Genomic DNA, 19,134 nt, shown 5'->3' with positions numbered 1-19,134 from the left:
CATAGACCCCAGTGTACTTATAATCACAGATTAGAAGTGTACTTATAATCACAGAAATTAAAGAAAAATCATTTTCCAAACTGAACAGCCAAATTAGATCTTATGCATTCGTGGAAGAAGTCAGGAGAGAGAAAGAGGAAACGAATATATCCACACATACCTCAGTGGTGATTCAAAATTCAGATTCATATCTACATCCTTTCTCGAAAAGAGCTGCGCTAAGATTAGGTATTACAGTCCTGGACAATATGCAGAAGTTTTTGTGCCTGAGTCTTTCTGGTTTTCTTCTCCATTTTGTTTTTAACTGGGAGTGAAAGGAGGCTATCGGTGGTTTCTGAAGATTTCCTTAGTTAAAGCTGGTTTGATTTCTCACTAAAGTGAAACAAGGTAGTTAAAGATCAGAGCGGTCTCACTCAACAATAGACACTAAAGAATTGATGTTTCACTTGTCCAGTTCAAATTCCTTGATCATAATCTTTGTTTTTAATGGTTGTGTTGAGAGAGAGAGAGCACACACGTGCCGGTGGGAGCTGGAGGAGGGGCAGAGAGAGAGAGAGAGAGGGGGAGAGAGAGAGAGAGAGAGAGAGAGAGAGAGAGAGAGAGAGAGAGAGAATCCCAAGCAGGCTCCACACTGTCAGCACAGAGCCCGATGTAGGGCTCGATCCCTCAAACCATGAGATCATGACCTGATCCAAATTCAAGAGTGGGGACACTTAGCCGACTGAGCCACCCAGGCACCTTGATCATATTCTTTTAAAAAGCTGAGCAGGGCATAAGCTTTTCACCATTGACGCCATTAGCAAGCATTTATAGAGAATGCATATACCACCATCGGCTATACCAACTCAGGTCCGTAAGATCACTTCCACTTCTGTAGATGGGTTTTGCCATTAGAGCAAAAAGTCTTGACCCACAGTATCTCAAGTATGTGTTCAGCAGCAGAGGCGCACCTGCTGTGGCTATGTGGTATGGGTTTACCACAGATTCAGCCGTTGCTATATAATGGGAAGAACGGTCACTGTGCAGAGCAAGTGAGGAATTTAGCAATGCCACTGAATACATTCTTTTACGCTTTTACTTATAAAACAGCTTTCTTAATCCTTACTTGCGAGTAAAATTCTTCCTAAATTTTTATCTTACTATAAGATATTCAAGTAGATTCCCTTGGAGTGCTTCAAAAATATTCCTTGGGCGATTTTCACTGTGCATTTCAAACATCAGACCTAGCTATTGATAAAAGGCCCTGGGTTATTTTTTGTTGTTTCTAAAATGCTATACAACAGTTTCAAATGTACAGGCTATGAGAGAGTGAAAAAAAATAGTTTTTTGACTTAACTTTGTTTTGCCATCTGAAATACTCACATGACTGTGCTTTTTCCTAATTCTAAGCATCAGTGAACCCAATCTATGAATATTTTCTCAACTAAAAAACAAAAAATGGAAAGTTTAACATTGAATTAAGGAGTCTTCAGGATTAACAGGTGTATAATGACAGATTTATAGGGGCCAATGGACTGATAAGTATATTTTTGGTCTAGAAAACATCTGCTCAGAATAAGTAGTTTATGATTTCCACATCAAATAAGAGGAAAAAAACACAGTAATCTAAGACTTTGGTAGTTTTTTTCTTAACCAAAAATAATGCAAATCCTGTTACAGGGCGCTTGTATGCTTCATTAATACGTTCTACTAAAATCAAGGAGATACAGAAATTGCCACATGAGGGAATGATAAAATAGGAGAATACCAGAGTTTTCAATGGGAAATTCATAAGCATATGCTTGGGGTGGGAGCTAATTAAATATAATAGTCAATTAATCTATAAAAGAAAATTTTTCTGCTTGTGAACCTACAGATAATACAGGCTTCTTCAGCCACCTCAACCCAGTAATCCAAAAATAGTAAAATGCAATCCCTGGAAATACTCCGAACTAGACATGTCACAGATAGTAAATACAGATACAGAGAGAATTTGCACAAACATGCAACAACCTTGGAAATGAACTCGTTTTTTTTTAACCCAGTCTTTTAGACTCGTTCTAAATAATTATATGAAGGAATTGGCTGTTATCCAGTGAATCTGAACAGTGGACACTGACCAAACTGTTTGACATTCTACCCCCATCCCTTCTATTTTCAGTCCACATTTTCCCTCCATGGTGACTTTCTGGTTGTGCGTTATCTGGTTTTGGCTGTCTCTACTGCCCACTCCAGATAATTGCTCAACTCTCCACTTGGCTTCTTGCTGGGTAGGCTTGACCTAAGAGAATGGAGGGAGAAAGAGCCAGCATTTTCCTTTGATCTCTTAGAACGCAGGATTCCATTATATAATCTACCATAAATCCTGGCAGTAGAGATTGACATCAACCTCCAAACTTGCCATAATATGACACTCCTCGTTGATTCATTATGTATTCTGACATTTCTTAATTAACATGAACTCAATACTTCAGTGTGTCAGTGATAAGACATTTTTCTTAGTTGCCTTCTCAATATTTTTAAGGATCGACTTGATTAATTTTTCTCTTCTGCAATCAAAGCCTCACATGCCAAATGTTCTAACTGGCTAACTGCCTCTAAGGTTTAAGCTCACAGATGTTTCTTTGTGGCCACAGAAAATACTACTCCTCTGAGAATAAGTCTGATAAATAAAATTGGCAATAAATTTAGAACTAAAGAGCTGGATAAGAAAATCAAGTGCAGCCCTCATTAGCTACACTTTTGTGATTCTACAAACTTGTCTAATGTACTCAATTCTCAAGTATGGATGGTAGTGGATTCTAGGAATCCCATCAACAAATTAAAGCCTTAAGCTATCCAAAACCCTCCTTCTATTTAACAGTATAAATCCCTCTCCCACTTAACATATTACCATGGCTGCTAACAAGTAGAAAATTGGCACATTTAAATCTCGTTTCTATTCCAAGTGCTGAGGGAGGAGTAAAATGGATAGAATCCAGATGGTGAGGAGAGAGTAAAGCAAGGGCCCTGCATAGTCTGCATGTGAAGAATTTGCAAACTGGCCCAAATGATTAATATTCAACATTAATATTATTTAGGCAACATGAATGCCACAAGCAGGAGACCTTTTGCTTTCTACTTTTTCCTTTCCTAGAAAACATTTTTCTAGGAGTCTTTGCCTTCACAAACTAGATATGAAGTGCCTCTTTGTTTGATTTATGAAGCCTAAATGACATGGAAGTATAGGCCAACAAACTAATATGAACAATATTCTTCATGCTGAATATTATGATGTCATCCTCTCCCTGAACTTCCGTGCTTGAAATTCAAAGCCCGGGCATTGCCCACCATGGAATATTCTCAGGAGGGTAATATCATCACTTGAGATTTATTGCAATTCAAATTAACTTATTTAGTGTGTTTGGCCTTTCTCCCCACCACCCTGCCCCATACCCCAGTAAGTCTTTGCCTTTTCTTTTAATTGGCATCCTTGCCTTTTATTATCCCTAGAAGAAAAGGAAAAGGAGGCAAATAGAAAACACAATCTGCCTGCTTCCCTCTATCCTCAAATCACTGGATTCAGCTCCCCCATTGTCATTAGCATAGAGCATTTTGGTCAGTTGCAAGAGAAATCACTATCTTCTTTTCCAACTAGAGTGCTAAATCAATGGAATGATGACATATCTTTCTTTTATTCTCAGTATAGATGCCTGTGGTTTGGATGGTACTTATGATGGAATCTCAACCCACTGTTCTAAATGGAGGTTGCTGAAAGCAAGAATTATAGAATCATAGGTATGACCACAGGAACCATACAGCTCTTCACATCCAATGCCTCATTCAACTGGTGAGAAAAGAGGCCTCAAAATTGTAAGATTTATTCAAGCAAAGCTGGTGGCATCACACTTCCTGATTTAAAAATATATTATGAAGCTACAATAATCAAAACAGTAAGGTATTGGCCAAGGCAGACATATAGACCAATGGAACAGAGTAGAGAGCCCAACATGAGTCCACATGTATATAGTCCATTGATCTTCAACAAGAGTGCCAAGAATACACAACAGGAAAAGGATAATCTCTTCAACAAATGTTGTTGGAAAAACGAGATATCCACATGTAAAAAATTACAATTTGATGTCCCTTACACTGCACACAAAAATCAACTCCAAATGAATTAGACTTAAAGGTAAGACCTGGAACTGTAAAACTCCTAGAAGAAAAGAGGACAAGCTTCATGACATTGGACTTGGCAACGATTTCATGTATATGACCAAAAGCACAGAAACAACAACAACAAAATTAAAATTTAAAAAACACAAGCGGGACTATACCAAACTAAAAAGTATCTGTGCAGCAAAAACAATCAACAGAGGGAAAAGACAACTACATAATGGGAGAAAATATTTGCAAACTATATATGTAATATGGGGTTATTTCCAAAATACATAAGGAACTGTGCAACTCAATAACAGAAAAACTAATAATCTGATTAAAAATAAGCTAAAGACTTGACTAGACATTTCTCCAAAGAAGACATACAAATGGTCATCTGGTGTATTAAAAAGTGCTCATCATCACTAATGATCAGGGAGATGCAAATCAAAACCACAGCAAGATATCATCTCATACCTGTCAAGATGGCTATCACCAAAAAAACAAAAGACAAGTATGAGTAAGGAAGAAATTGGAACCCTTGCACACTGTCTGTGAAAATGAAAAATGCTGCAGCCATGATGCACCATCTTCAAAAAATTAAAAATAGAGCCACCATACGATCCAGCAACCCTACTTCTGGGTATATATCCAAAAGAATTGAAATCAGGAAACTGAAGAGCTATTATCACTCCCCTGTTCCTTGCAGCCCTGTTCAAAATAGTCTGTTTGATACAAAAACAACCTAACTATCCATCAACAGATGAGCTGATCAAGAAAATGTGGTATATACACACAACGGAATACTATTTAGCCTTAAAAAAGAAGGGCATTCCACAATATGCAACAGCAATAGACCTTAAGGACAGCATGCTAAGTAAAAAAAGCCAGACACAGAAAAGCAAGTATTGCATTATTCCACTTATATAAAGTATCTAAAATCGTCAAATTCCTAAAATCAAAGATTGGCATGGTGGTTACCAAAGGCTAGAGGAGGAGGAAATAGGACTTAATAATCAACAGACATAAAGTTTCAGTTAAGTAAGATGAATAAGTTCTAGAGAGCTGCTGTACAACATTGGACCTATAGCCAACAATAATGTATTGTACACTTAAAATTTGTTAAGAGAATAGATCCCACATTGACTATTCTCACTACAATTAAATTTTTCTAAAGATTTGTTCAGTACCCAATATAAAGTACCTATTGAGTAACTAGAAACAAATTATAATAATCATAATCTAATCTTATAGAAATATGAACTATTTTCTTCTGAATCTATGTCTTGTCCAAATAAAATAATTTTGCTCTAACAGTATTCCAAGTTAACAGCATTTTACACATATATGAGGTGTGTAATTTTTCAAAGTTCCATCACTTAACCTGCATTGTATCACTAATGGGACCTTTGATAGGAGTTTATAATTACCATGCCCATTGTACAGTTGGGAAAATAGAGCACTGAGCATGCAAGTTGTTAACTAAGGTAACTCAGCACATTGGTGGCATAGTAATATATTTTGACCTCCACCCTTCTTTCTCTGCTGGTCACTTTTGGAACAAAATCTTCTTTACACCCAAAAACAAGCATGATTTCAAAAAGCACATCCTGAAAGATTTTTTAAGCTTTATTACACCTCTCTTGAACTATTCCAATCACCTCCAAATGGATGTATTCACTCTTCATCTGAAAATGTCAATCTACACAATATTTCCCTAAGATTACGTTTTTATCTCATCTCAGCCCTACCCAAAAATCTTTAATGTCTACACAATCAAGTCCAAAGGTGTGGTCCTAAATTATCTCACACAGCCTCCCAGCACGAATCTCACTTCTGTTTCGGAGGTTGGTGGATGATTCCCCAGCCCCTTTCTCCCCATGCCTTTGCGTATGTTCTTCCCTTTCCTTACATCTTCCTGCACAAACATTACACATCCTGAAAGCTCATGGACACATGTCTATATGAAACTTCCTGCACGAAGCCATCTTTAAGCACCTCCTGTCCATCTCACTTCTCTCCCCAGCCCGTCCTCCACCCCCCTCAACCAGAAATAATCTCCAGTCTCTGTGCTTTCACACATCTTGGTGCTTATCACTCTTAAAACACCCATCACATTCTACTGCACTGCGTTACTTCTGTAACATTACACTGTGTAGCACCCACTACACTTATTAGGTAATAGTCGTATATCATATTATGTGCCTTACTGACCGTAACTGACAGTCAATGTCAAAGCACATGTCAGGCCCTACTGAACACAGCAATTACGTCCCAAGCCTCTGGTGTATCCCGATGCGTTCCAAGGGACAGGAGTGCAAGCCTGAAAAAATAACCCATCTTTGTTGTAATATATACATATAATAGAATATCACTCAGCCATCACAAAGAATGAAATCTTATCTTTTGCAATGTTGTGGATGGAACTAGAATGTATTATGCTAAGTGAAATGAGTCAGTCAAAGAAAGACAAATGATTTCATATGTTTCATATTTCATAAGTCAGTCAAAGAAAGACCATATGATTTCACTCACATATGGAATTGAGGAAACAAAACAGATGAACATAGGGGGAGGAAAAAGAGAGAGAGAGAGAAAGGGAAGCAAACCAGAAAAGACTCTTAATTGTAGAGAACAAATGGAGGGTTGGGGTGCCTGGGTGGCTCAGTCAGTTAAGCGTCTGACTTCAGCTCAAGTTATGATCACACGGTTCATGGGTTCGAGCCCCGCATCAGGTTCCGCACTGACAGTGTGAAGCCTGCCTGAGATTCTCTCTCTCTCCCTCCCTCTCTCTCTTCCCCTCTACGATTCATGCATGCTGTCTCTCTAAAATAAATAAATAAACTTTCAAGTAAAAACTGAGTTGATGGAGGGGAGGTCGGTGGGGGAATGGGCTAAATGGGTGATGGGCATTAAGGATCGCACTTGTTTTGATGAGCACTGGGACTTATATGTAAGTGATGAATCACTGAATTATACTCCTAAAAACAATATTACACTGTATGTTAACTAACAAGAATTTAAATAAAAATTTGAAACAAACAAACAAACCCATCTTTGCACTTGAGTTTCTTTTGGTTTGTGTAGGAGCAGAGACTCTGGGACAGACCTTAATAAACTACAACAGGGCCCTTAAAATACTACTCCTTCCTTAAATAAAATCAGATAGAGAATTTAACAGTGTGTGTCAAGTTAAACTATACCGGATTCTGAATACCCCTAATCTCTAAATATCTTTTATAAACTCGAAGCAAGTAGGATTTTCAAAACTCCATATAAAAAATGGATATCTGCACTTTTCACATAGTTGTTTTTGTTTTGTTTTGTTTTGTTTTGTTTGAGAGAGACAGAAAGAGCACAAGCAGGGGAAAGGGGCAGAGGGAAAGAGAGAGAATCCCAAGCAGGCTCTAAGCTCAGCATGGAGCCCATCACAGGCTCGTCCCGCAACCCTGGGATCATGACCTGAGCCAAAACCAAGAGTCAGACCCTCAACTGACCGAGCCACCCAGGCGCCCCTGTCACATGGTTTTAAAGAGAAATATATTTAAGTGGATTATTATATATATTGTGATCATCTTTATCAGATACCTTTCTGTAAATCATTTTATGAAAATGAATCTTGACAAATGATTGGCTGTAGTAAATAAAAACGAGAATACAAAAGACAAATGTTTTCTGTGAGATAAACAAATTTTCTTTGGATTTCTTGGCGTCTTTATCAAAATTCTTTAAGGAAATAGCCCGATGCGATCATTTCTAGGAACCACAGAGGGAAGAAGGGTCTCAGAACTGCTGACCGCCTATTTGTAAAAGGGTTTCAAGGGCTTCCTCTGAACCAACCTAGGGGAAGAGGTTCATTTAGAAAGCTCAGCTAGCTGCTGGCCACGTGATAAGAGAAGAGTTTGGTGAGAACAGAGGAAAAAGAAATGCGAAAAGCCCAATGGCAACATACCATGGCCAGCAAAGGGCAGGAACCCTACACTGTTCGTCTTCCCCAGGATTGTCATTTTGTTGTGGCTTACCTCTTCCCCCTTGTGACTGGCAGTGCCCATAAAGGGCCTATCATCTTCCAGGCAGCAAAAAGGGGTTGTGCCTCATTTGTATCCATTCTTAGCAAGAAACCCCAAAGAACTGAGGGTTAGTGACAGCTACAAACAGGAGAGTAAAGTCAGATTAAGCTCCTGAAGGCTGGGCTTAGGAAAATGGAGCTCCGGGTGTATAACCAATACAAATCATTGTGGTTTTTACAACAGAAAGGTTAGGACAGCTTCTAGCCACTTGTCTTCTCGAAGAAGTCGGAGAGAATCTCGAAGACTCCAGGGAGGTCCCAGGAAGAGAATTACTGAGAGAAGTAACATGCTGGCTCTGTCTGCCTCTCTCCCTCCAAAACCCCACCCATCCTGCCCGCCACACTCACACACTTGGCCAGCCACACTTTCACCACCGTGCACACACTCAGTTCTTTAGGACAGAAGTTGACCCACCTCTCATGGCTTTTCATAGCACCACACCAAGGCTACTCTCATACACTTAGTGACAAGATTTTGCAGGTAACTAAGTAATAATGTTTGCGTTCCATAGAAAAACTTATCTTTTATAAAACTGAATATTTTACAAAGCTCTTACATGTATTATATATATATATATATATATAATTTAATCCTTACCAATAGCCATAAAGCTTCTATAGGTCAGATTTATTATTTATTTTTCTCCCTTTACAGATGAAGACACTGCAGCATAGAGAAATCTACCATTATCTCTTGCCAGCCCCAGATGTTCACCTTGCTTCACCAAGGCAAGGACCACACTGATCTAAACCTTCAGAAAATCGCATCAAGTCACGGCTGAGAGCATGAACTTTGCAAAAGGATAGGCTTATCTTCAAGTCTTAGGACTGTCATTTATAAAGCTTTCTAACGTTGGACACAGTACCCAACTTTGCAAAGCCTTACTTTGCTCACTTGTAAAATTGGAATCATAATACTGTTTACCATCTGGAGTTGTTATAAGGATTAAATGCAATAATACCTATAAAAAGTATTACGTGAAGACCTCCCTAAACCTCAGATGCTAATATAATTGCTATTACTACCGTCTCATGGGCACTAAGTATTTGTTACAGAGCTGTTGAGTGAGAGACTAACTCAGGTCTTGGGTGTTACACTGAATTAGAAGTTAGCATACAACTCTACGTGTGAACAGACTCAGGCCTTGTCCAACAAACAAGGAAAATGCTTCTTTTGACACATCAAAACGGATGTGAAGCATTTGCAACAAGTTTTTGACATACTTGTCTCAGCAAGAACTTGCCCATTTTCTTTGCTACTCTTCTCATCACAAAGGAAGGTAGCTGTCCCCACAGGCACAAAGGAAAGGAATAAGGGAGGGAGGGAGGGAGGGAGGGAGGGAGGGAGGGAGGGAGGGAGGGATGTTAGAGGCGTCTGTGTTTCTTCCAACACTTCGTGCTCATTACAAAAGCGGTGGCATTTCTATAGGTGCCACGCTTAGCTGACTGAATTGATTGCCCTCTTTTTTCAGATCAAGTTCCCGGCCACAATCAGATGAATACACATTCCTAACAGCTATGGTGTTGACCATGAGTTTGGTCATTTATTCTACCAACACTTATTATCAGGCACTGTACATGCCTGCAATAAAAATGACTCTGTCCTACATGAGTTTCTAACACCTGAAGACGACAAGTCATTTAATGAGTGGTTCAATCTCACTTATCCCATACAATTACATCCATAGCTACTTTCATTATCCCTACTTTGCAAGTGAGGCATTTGAGACCAGAGGCGAACCACACAGATTGGAGTGGGGGGGTGGGGCCCCGTATGGCTTGGACTCAGCCATCTCTTGTGGATTGGTGAATTGAACTACCTAATGTCCGAACCCTCACCAAAGAGTTACTGCTATGGAAGACCTAAGCAGAAGTATAAGCTTTCTGGCAAATGTTTTCATGGGTGAATAGACAATGTAAGCCTCTTCATCCTCTAACAAAGTCACATGCTTTCAGAGAAAAAAAAAATGTTATGCTCCTTAGAAAGAGCCATAAAACTCACTGATGTGCAAGGTTTTGCAATTGTGGTCCGTGGGAATGATTCAGAGGGAGTCTACTGGGGTGTCGCCCAAAAGGCAAACCCCCCACCATCCCCAAAAGCCACCTGTAAAGCACCTGCCTTAAAACATAGCACTGTAGGGAGCTTCACAGGGGATTAACAAGGGAGACACAGCCTTGATAAAGACAGGTGGGCAGGACCGCGTCTCAACCAACATCGATGAAACATATGTTAGGACTGTTTTACAATGTGGATGGTCTACTCCGAGCTGGTTACTCCCATTCGTGCCTATTTTTCTTTGTAGCCAAACTGCTACCATGGAGCACAACTATCCACTGTTCAAAGCAAACTGAAGCCCAACCACCGGGCCCTCAGCCCAAGCGGTTGCTCTGACCAACTGGGCTGAACGAACATGGACAGATACTCAAAGAACCCACAGATAACTGTGTAGCAGACACCCAGTGTGAATATTTATGTTTACAGGGGGCTAAGGAGAGTGTTGGCGGGGAGGTGGCGGTAGCTAGCTCTAAATCCACGGCTGAATGAAAAGTCAGAGTTAATCTACATGGAAGATAATTTTTTTTTTTACTGTCCTTGCAGCAAGTTTAAGACACATGAGCTTTATCCCTTTCCTTGAGTGTCATCAGCAATAAAACAAAACAAATATTTGCAAGGGCCTAAGAAAAATATCCTGCTGGTAAATGTGACCCTTATATTTATAATCAAAATTTTGCACTTTTTAAAGACAGGTTGTGTCTCTGATACCTACCTTATACTTATTCCGAGCTTCCTTGAAAACTTAACAAGCTCTGCAGCATTGCATCTAACCTCTGAAGTCTTATAGCCATGCGTGCCGAGGTCTCCATAGGATCGTAACAAAATGGGAGTAAATATTTGCTTTTGAGAAACACAAAGGAGTTGTATGGAGTAGAAATGGGCTCTGAACCCTTGGTCTCAGAAGTTCCCATCCAATTTCATTTCTTTTGGCGCTCTGAGCTTTTTAAGATAAAATTCAAAGACTTCTATCTCATATTCATAAGTTCATGCTCAACATTAAGATACATCATACATAACATTAATATATGCCACATCCAAAACCAGAGGACTTTCCCAGCAACATCATGTTAGGAGTTGCTCTGCAAGCCTGTTAGATCTGGCCCATAAAGCCAACAGAAATTTGAACAGGAATCAGTACGATGATCCCAAGTCTCGATAAAGCCCAACCCTTATTTAAAAAAAAGAAAAAAAATCACGTTGGCTTCTGTGAGCATGTCTGAAACCAGCTACCCTCTTGACAAAGCCTGAAACTTACAACTTAACGCACATTTCCTGAAACGTGTGGCATTCCTCTAACCAAAATGAAAGTATCCTGCCCTGTCTTTTGTGACTGCCACATCATTACTCAAGTAGCACGCTGCCATACGTGGGGGAGGAACTGATGCACACACCATCCCGCCGAAAACAAAAATGACCACTAGTTCTTTCACATGAGAGCAGACTGGGGCAGCAAGACTCAAATGAACTTGCCGAAAATCGCAGGGCAATTTAAAGGCGGGCTGTCTCGCTTTTGTATTGCTAGATTGCGTAGCTTTTCAGAAACCTTGGCTGCGACGGGAAACCAATAATGGCTTATTCAGATTGCTGACTTCAAGCTCAACGTAAATTACGCCACCAAAGTTTAAGAAAACAGGTAGCGTGTTCGTGCTAGCCTGTGATCAGCCCGATTAAGAACTTCTAAAAGTCCAGCCCTTTTCTACAATACAGTACTCAGAGCTAGGACTGGATCCAGTAAGTGTACGTTATCTGAGGCAGGCAGACAGCCTGAGAAAAGGGTAGCTGTGTTGCCCTCTGACTCAGCTGAATATTATTCCAAAAGTGAGTTTCCACTTTGTACCAAGTTTAGATTCAACATTTTAATGCCGTAGTCATGCTTGCCAGCAACTGCGCAAATATCCCTGGAGCATTAAGAAGGAAAAAATGAACATCTTTTAACATGAGAGGGAAGCTCTAAAGTTACATCACGCTTGTAAATAGTAGCACATATAGCAAGAAGAAAAAACTTACACTGAGGAAAAGAAATGGGAGTACCTACTCGAGGAGAAGAATGTCACTCAAAGACTGTCTTCTTATGCTACAGAATGGGCAAGAGAAAGGAACACTAACCTTTCAAGCCCGTTAAGAAGCTTCTGAGCATGGAGACTGCATTTTCAGTTTTGGTGAAATCCGTTCTGAAGCAGTAGACAGGAGGCTGTTATGACCATGAAATTAGGAAACGCAGCAACTCAAAAATAGAGAACCAGCACCACCATTTGACTAGGAGTGGAAACTCTCCCGTACAGAACAGAGGAGGGGGCGGTCTTCCTTTCTCCTCCACACAAGACCTGACCCTCACTTTCTTAGCACTTCAGGCAAGAGAGACGTTCAACAAAGGGTAAGTAATCTGTTAATCTGCCTGAATTTTTTTTTCAGTAATCCAGTTGATTTTTCTCTTCACTACTAATAAAGTTTGAAGTCTAGACGGGCATGTCGAGTTGGGGGAAAAAAAAAGAAAGCATTCATTCAGCACATAAATTTTGTTAATCCAAAATTAGTTACAGCTCAGCGCAGGAGTGAGGACATGTCTTCTGCGAGCATTTTTATAACTTTCCCATTCAGCCATTGGCTCAACAACCCACTGCATTCTTGTCACTGATTAATTAGGTTCCTGACTTCAGTAACCTGCAGGGACTCAGCTTCTCGCCAACTCTTAGGCCATTCCTTCTGTCATTTGATCTTTCCATAAACTGTCTGGCATTTCCCGCAGCCATTTAAGAGTTTGTGCGGTGTTTCATTTTGTTTACACGGAGATAAACATCCTGAAATAGAAAATGGGCTAAGAAGTATATTGAAGTTAAAGAAATAATGTTAAAATGGTAATAGCTTATAAAGCCGGCTGTGCTTCACATAGTATTTATTTTAAAGGATTTTTAAAAATATGTTAGATGTTTCTACTCTTCAAGGTCTTAGGAAGGTTAGGTTTTCTGGAAGTGAGAAATGGTAGAGGAGACGATGAAGGAGCCTATCTTGCCACTGGGCTTTCTAGAACCTCCAAGAGCAGGTTGACATCTGTAGGGCAGGGGATGCAGCTCTAATCTGTCTTAGGATAGAAAGAAAATCAAAATTCTCATAATCAACACTTTAAAACATTTTGAAATAAAGGATCTTAACTGTCTTCAGTCTCCTCTATACATGTGAGTTAACCCATAATATAATTTGAATATGCAAATCAATCTGAGATGAATTTCTCCAGAATATGTAGAGCAGAACATCTTAGCTAATATGTCCAGTATTTAATTTTGGTTTAAGAAACACAAATTTCAACAAGATCCACTTACAAAAAGAACAATCATGCGTACTAGTGCAACATCGGGGTTTTATTAGCTTTTAATTATTTTTATCAGGGTTTCTGGAGAAAGGTAAGTTCTTCAGTAAGATGTTTTGAACAGTTTAAATATTTTAAAAGCAAAATATCTTTGTCTAAGTTCATGAAATCCTTCAATTATTTTATTTGCCAGAATGGATGAACTATGCTTTCCAAATACCATTTAGCTACCTGTTAAAATCCAATGTACCCATCAATACAGAGAAGAAAATCACTTACAGCAACAGTTCTCAAAATAGGATAGCTGGTGGGTTCTAAACTGAAGGTTATAGATTACTTTCTTTTCATTGGAAAATATAAATGTAGACTGTAAAATTCCTATAAAATACAAATTAGATTAATTATCTTTAAAAGACCATGATTGGCATTTATTTGCATTCCAACATGTGCTTTCTCAAGTGGGGAAGAAAAAAGAGTAGCAAATGTCTCTGGACACATACAAGAAGTCACATACTGTTCTAAGCACTTTTACAACAACCCAGTGAGGTAAGTACTACCACAAACCCATCATACAGAGGAGGAAACCATAGGATGCCAAGATGTTAGAGCTGGAGTCAGCATTCAAACTCAGGACATAAGCACCCAAGTTTATCAGTGGATGGCTAAGAATAGTTTCTATAGATTGATATTGAAATGTTATTATGAATCATCTTAAAGTTTATCATTCTAAAAAGCTCACTAAAAAATTAAAATGTCGGCTTAGACTAACACTGTTTTAAAATATCCTGTGCTTTCTTATAGGAAAAAAAAAACCTCTCTTGAGGACAATTTTCTAATTAAATTAGATTACTAGATTAGACTGAATACTAGATTACTAGATTAGGCTGAATAATGAAAAAAACAAGTAAGAAGAAAAGAACAAGTAAAACAGTATAATACTATTCTAGAAATCTTTCCAGGTTCCAACCTTTTTTTAATACATTTTCTCATTCCAGAAGTAACCACTAACAGCCTGGTCTCCACAAGCAAAGTAAAGCAGAAAATTGATGCAATCTGTCTGGGTCATTCAAGCAAAATCCTGCTGTGATCCGGGTGATTCGGGTTAAAATAAAAATCAGGTTTTTTGATTTGGAGTGTGTGTTTTTGTCTAACAGCCCAGATGACAGCAGACTCAACTGGGACTCAGCTACATAGATAATGGCCCAAATTCTTCACTTGTCCTCATTAGCAAACATGTTTCCATTGGGCACTGCTCTAAACACTTATCTGAATTCCATCACAGTATAAAAGCAGCTTTGAACTTCTGGTTTTCCTCATGAAAAGCAACCAAAATTGAAACTCTGCTTGCCTTGAAACACCAGTTAGTACCTGAGTATCCACTCACTCGTCTTTCTAAGGTAAATTGCCCAGTCCTTCCCCCATCCTGTTTCTGAAACAACCAGCTCACATCCAGATGACCCTCAGCTCTCACCTCAGGTTACAGCTAAATGGGCCAGGGATAGGAAACTAACCAAGATAGGCAGTGACCAAGGACATGACCTACTGTGAAAAGATGAACTTGACCAATTGTATTCAAGCTCTCTGGAGTATGAATTTTGGAAACCTAGACTGAGCTAGTGAGGCACACGGGCAGGAAGAATGTTTTGGGGTAGACTGGAGACCACAGTAAGCAAAAGCCCTTAGCAAGTAAAGTTATGTGGGAACAGAGAAACCCAGGGTGTCAATATGAGCAAATATGGGGCACTGAGGCCCTGAGCACATGGCAGGGTCTGGCTATAGATGCATTGGTCACTAGTGAGATTGTGGACGTCATACAAATTCTCTGCTAACCCTTATCACCAGGCATCCAGGGGAGTCTCTGTTCCTTCCCATCAAGAGTGTAACTAAAACATTCATCCTGGACTGCAGGTGCCAGTTTTTGTAGCAGAAGGTGCAAAACCCAACAGTCCTGTGTGTAATGTACATACAGGTCCGGGATATTTGAAAACATATTAGTCATATGACAATGCCTGATGACTCTTTCTCCTGTCATTTAATCAACATCGATGCCCTGTAGTTGAAGTTGATAGGGATAAAGACAGTCTCTTCCAACAAATACATACATACATACATACATACATACATACATAAGAACTATCTTTCTTAAGATAACAAGTTCAAACAGAAGAAACTTATGGAGAAAAATCAACAAATTCAATGAAACTTTATACTTCATCTTTAGGAAGACTTAAAACCTGCCTTCCTAAATCACATGCCTCTTCTTTATATAGAAAAAGATATATATCAAGCCACAAACATCCCATGTGAAGAAATAACTATTGAAAAAAATTCTACTAGAAGGGGGCTTTCATATTTATCGAGGCGACAAAAGAAGTCACATCTGAGGAATACGATGATTTTAAATGGAAAAGCTATTCACTCTACTGAGCACAGAAAATAGCTCTCTGACCCTTCCTGCTCCCCAAAATATCCTGCCCCTTAGTTCTTCTTCTCCCCAAATACCAGTTTCTAGCCACCACCCGACTCAGTAGCCAGATAGATACACAAACTCTCATACTCCTCCTCAGAAGCAAAGTCTCAGCCAGGATTCAGAGAGTGGTAGCCCTTTCCAGTAGTTTATTTTCATCGACTACTAAAGCGTACTTCTAAGGAGAAAAGAGAACTCCACAAATTTCATCCAAGTTCAAGGAGCCAAGGCCAGAGAACAATGATTTTTAAGTACAGCACAGGATCGGTCACTAAGTTCATCAGCTGCCCAATCAGCACAAATGCCTGAATCATAGCAAAAGGGGAGATTGCCATTAAAAGCTGAAAAAGATCTCTGTAAGACATGGAGTGCAAAGGGAAGCCTCGATGCCTCAACTAGATAACAATTAGGAGTGAGGAATACTCCGCACTTGAGGATATGGCCAGCCACCTTAGCAGCAAGTGGGTCCTGCCCATGTTGGCTCCTCTAATGGGCACTGGCAGCAACAACCTTGGCCAACCCTGTGGCTTCCTCAGGCCTGCAGTGAGGCTCAGCACTCGTGACAAGTTCTCCAGCACCTGCTTACTCGCCAGGCACCACAAGGAGGAAGATTTTGAAAGGGCTGCAGATTGTAGAACCGTTGATGGAGAGCAAAGCGAGAAAAATAGTACTTCATTTTGTTGCTTTCTTCCTATTTTTGCCCCGGGCTGGCTTATCCTAGGGAACTGTGGATTGCAAGGACCTCAGACTCCACCTCCAAAGTATCTCCAGCCTCCGTCCCTTCTGTTGCCTTGTCCATATCGCACTACTTAAGCCTTCTTCAGCTCTTGGATGGACCGTGCAGGGGTGCTTGACTGGTCTCTCCCATTTCTAACCAATTGAACACACCTTCACCAGGTCACCCTCCTGACAAACGTAGTACAAACCACCCACCTCCTCCCTGCTAATCTGGGCCCAGCCTCCCCACCTCCAGTATCCTATGCCTTGGTCTCTAGTTTCTTTTGCCTCTTCCCTGTCCAGGTCAGTTATGATCCTACCACTTCATCCAGGTCCATCTCAAAGATCGCCTTCTCCATGCAGCCTTTCGTGATTGTTCAACATCGCCCTGTTCTCATCCACCTGAGTCCCCACAGCACATTGCTTACGCCTCTCCCTTCTGGCAACAAGTACTTAGGAAGCATCTCCTCTGCCAGACAAAGATGAACAGACCTGACCCGGAAGAGCTTGCATCTGGGAAGGGAGATCGATACTTCAACAGATGAATTGTATGACACCCTGGTAACTGATGCATCAGAACGGACATACTTTTACTGGACACTTGATAACACTCTCAGATAAATGGCAAATTCAGTCTAGCCCCAGTTATCTGTGTATCTCCCGCATCTCCTACCTCCAATGACGGCAGTGGATTAGGAATGCATCTCACCCCATCCAGATTCACGACGGTAATTCACACAGTGCCTGGAAGACAGATTCTTCTTTACATTCAAACAAATTTCAACCTGAATAGAACTTCAATAGAACAGAAAGACCTGTTCATCTCCAGTCCACATCACTCTGTCATCTCCAATGGCCGAGACACCTACCTTCACCGTGCTCTCTGAGCAACAGAATAGCAGAGCTTGACCATTTATGGGCGCTGAATAGCCCCAAGTACATCCCTGTCTGGGTTTGGAAAGCTTCCTCTGCAATGTCAAAATCTATACTGGAAACTATTTTTCCCCAAGCTCCAATACCTTCAAGGTTCTTAAAATAGGGACAAGGAGTAAAAGATAAAACGTAGGAATCAAGGAACCAAACTAGAGAATTACATCAGAGACAGGACACAACATAATTAATTGCACAGTTTGGGCATTAAGTTCAATGGGAAGATAATAGCATATAAAGAGCAAGTGTGAGGTCACCATAAATGTAAAGTATGCTTAAAATAGATAATAACAGAAACATAATTTCATGCCATTACTTGGCAAGTAATGTCTTTAACATCATTTTCCTCATAACTAAATTTTGGTTGATTACTGTACATTCATATATCTCTTTCATAAAGACATTCCAGCCTTTTCTGGTTTGCTAACTCCACTCTCTAAAGCAAAGATCCACGAAGGCCCTGAAACCGTATCCAATCTTTTGAACACATAAACACATCTGCATTTTGCTGAGAACACTCTGGAAACTTCATCTGATTCTTTAAGAAGCCCAAACAAGATTAAGAACTACTGAAGGAACAGGCTTATCATTGTAAATGGAATGTTTACTATGCTACCACATAATTGTTTCTGTGACATTTTAACACTGCCTAAATGATTCGTTTTCCTTTTGAAAATCAGTGCCCTTTACCAGATTAATAAAGTTTTACAACTTGTACTTTTCTCCTAAAACAAATTGGGACAGTCAGTTTCTCGTTTTTGAACATTTTCCTTGTAAAACTCCAAAGAGATCTTGATTTTCCAAACTTGAGGTCTCTCCAGCCGTGTCCACCTGTTATACAAAGCAGCTCCTAGAATTTAGAATGAGTAACACCCGGACATCACCCCCAAAGAGATCCAACTCTACCCTTTACGCCAGTAACGCTTAGTCTGTAAGGAAACGAAAGGTGTACCAGTGTGTTAAATGCATGTTTGACTTAGAATATTTTCAACCTAGGATGGGTTTATTGAGACATAAACCAGGTAAGTAGAGGAAGATCTGTGCCAAGTTATCAAGTAAACAGTTGTCCAGTGAAGGCAGGGCAGACGGCTGATACGGCTGTGTTTGTAACTCCGGATTTATTAAACTCTCTGTTTCCAGTGCCTTTTCTAGGGGGTTTTCTACCCTCCAGGGAGGTGTGTAAGGAGCAACAGGAGATTTCCGGCTGTGAACGGCCAGAGCTCGGTCCCAGCACATCGAGTGAGCCATCTTCCAGGCACCACAACCGCCACAGTGGGTCTTTGTGCGCTGCTCCTTGAGACATTTAAAAGGTGTTTTGGCAGAATCCACCCTCCAAGAAGGAGCCCTGAGGCAAGACCTGGCCCAGGCCCAGCTGCTGCGAGCCGCGGGCCACCACCAACCCAACAAAAGCAGCCAGATCCCTCAGAAGCGCTTAAACAGAGGAAGCAGCCTATCCGAAGAGTCGGTGTCCTATT

General features: G+C 40.2%; 1 protein-coding gene across 1 annotated transcript in view; it reads right to left on the bottom strand.

The window, feature by feature from the left end:
• The window catches only part of ESR1 (estrogen receptor 1), a 440,842-nt gene that overhangs the window by 364,942 nt on the left and 56,766 nt on the right, over window positions 1–19,134 (bottom strand). The window contains exon 3 of the mRNA XM_042940090.1: window positions 12,348–13,039. The gene's annotated coding sequence lies outside the window, so the exon portion shown is untranslated. The remainder of the gene's footprint in view (window positions 1–12,347; window positions 13,040–19,134) is intronic.

Source organism: Panthera leo, chromosome B2 (assembly GCF_018350215.1).
Source record: "Panthera leo isolate Ple1 chromosome B2, P.leo_Ple1_pat1.1, whole genome shotgun sequence".
In the NCBI taxonomy this organism is placed as follows: Eukaryota; Metazoa; Chordata; class Mammalia; order Carnivora; family Felidae; genus Panthera; species Panthera leo.
This window is presented reverse-complemented; position numbering and strand designations above follow the sequence as displayed.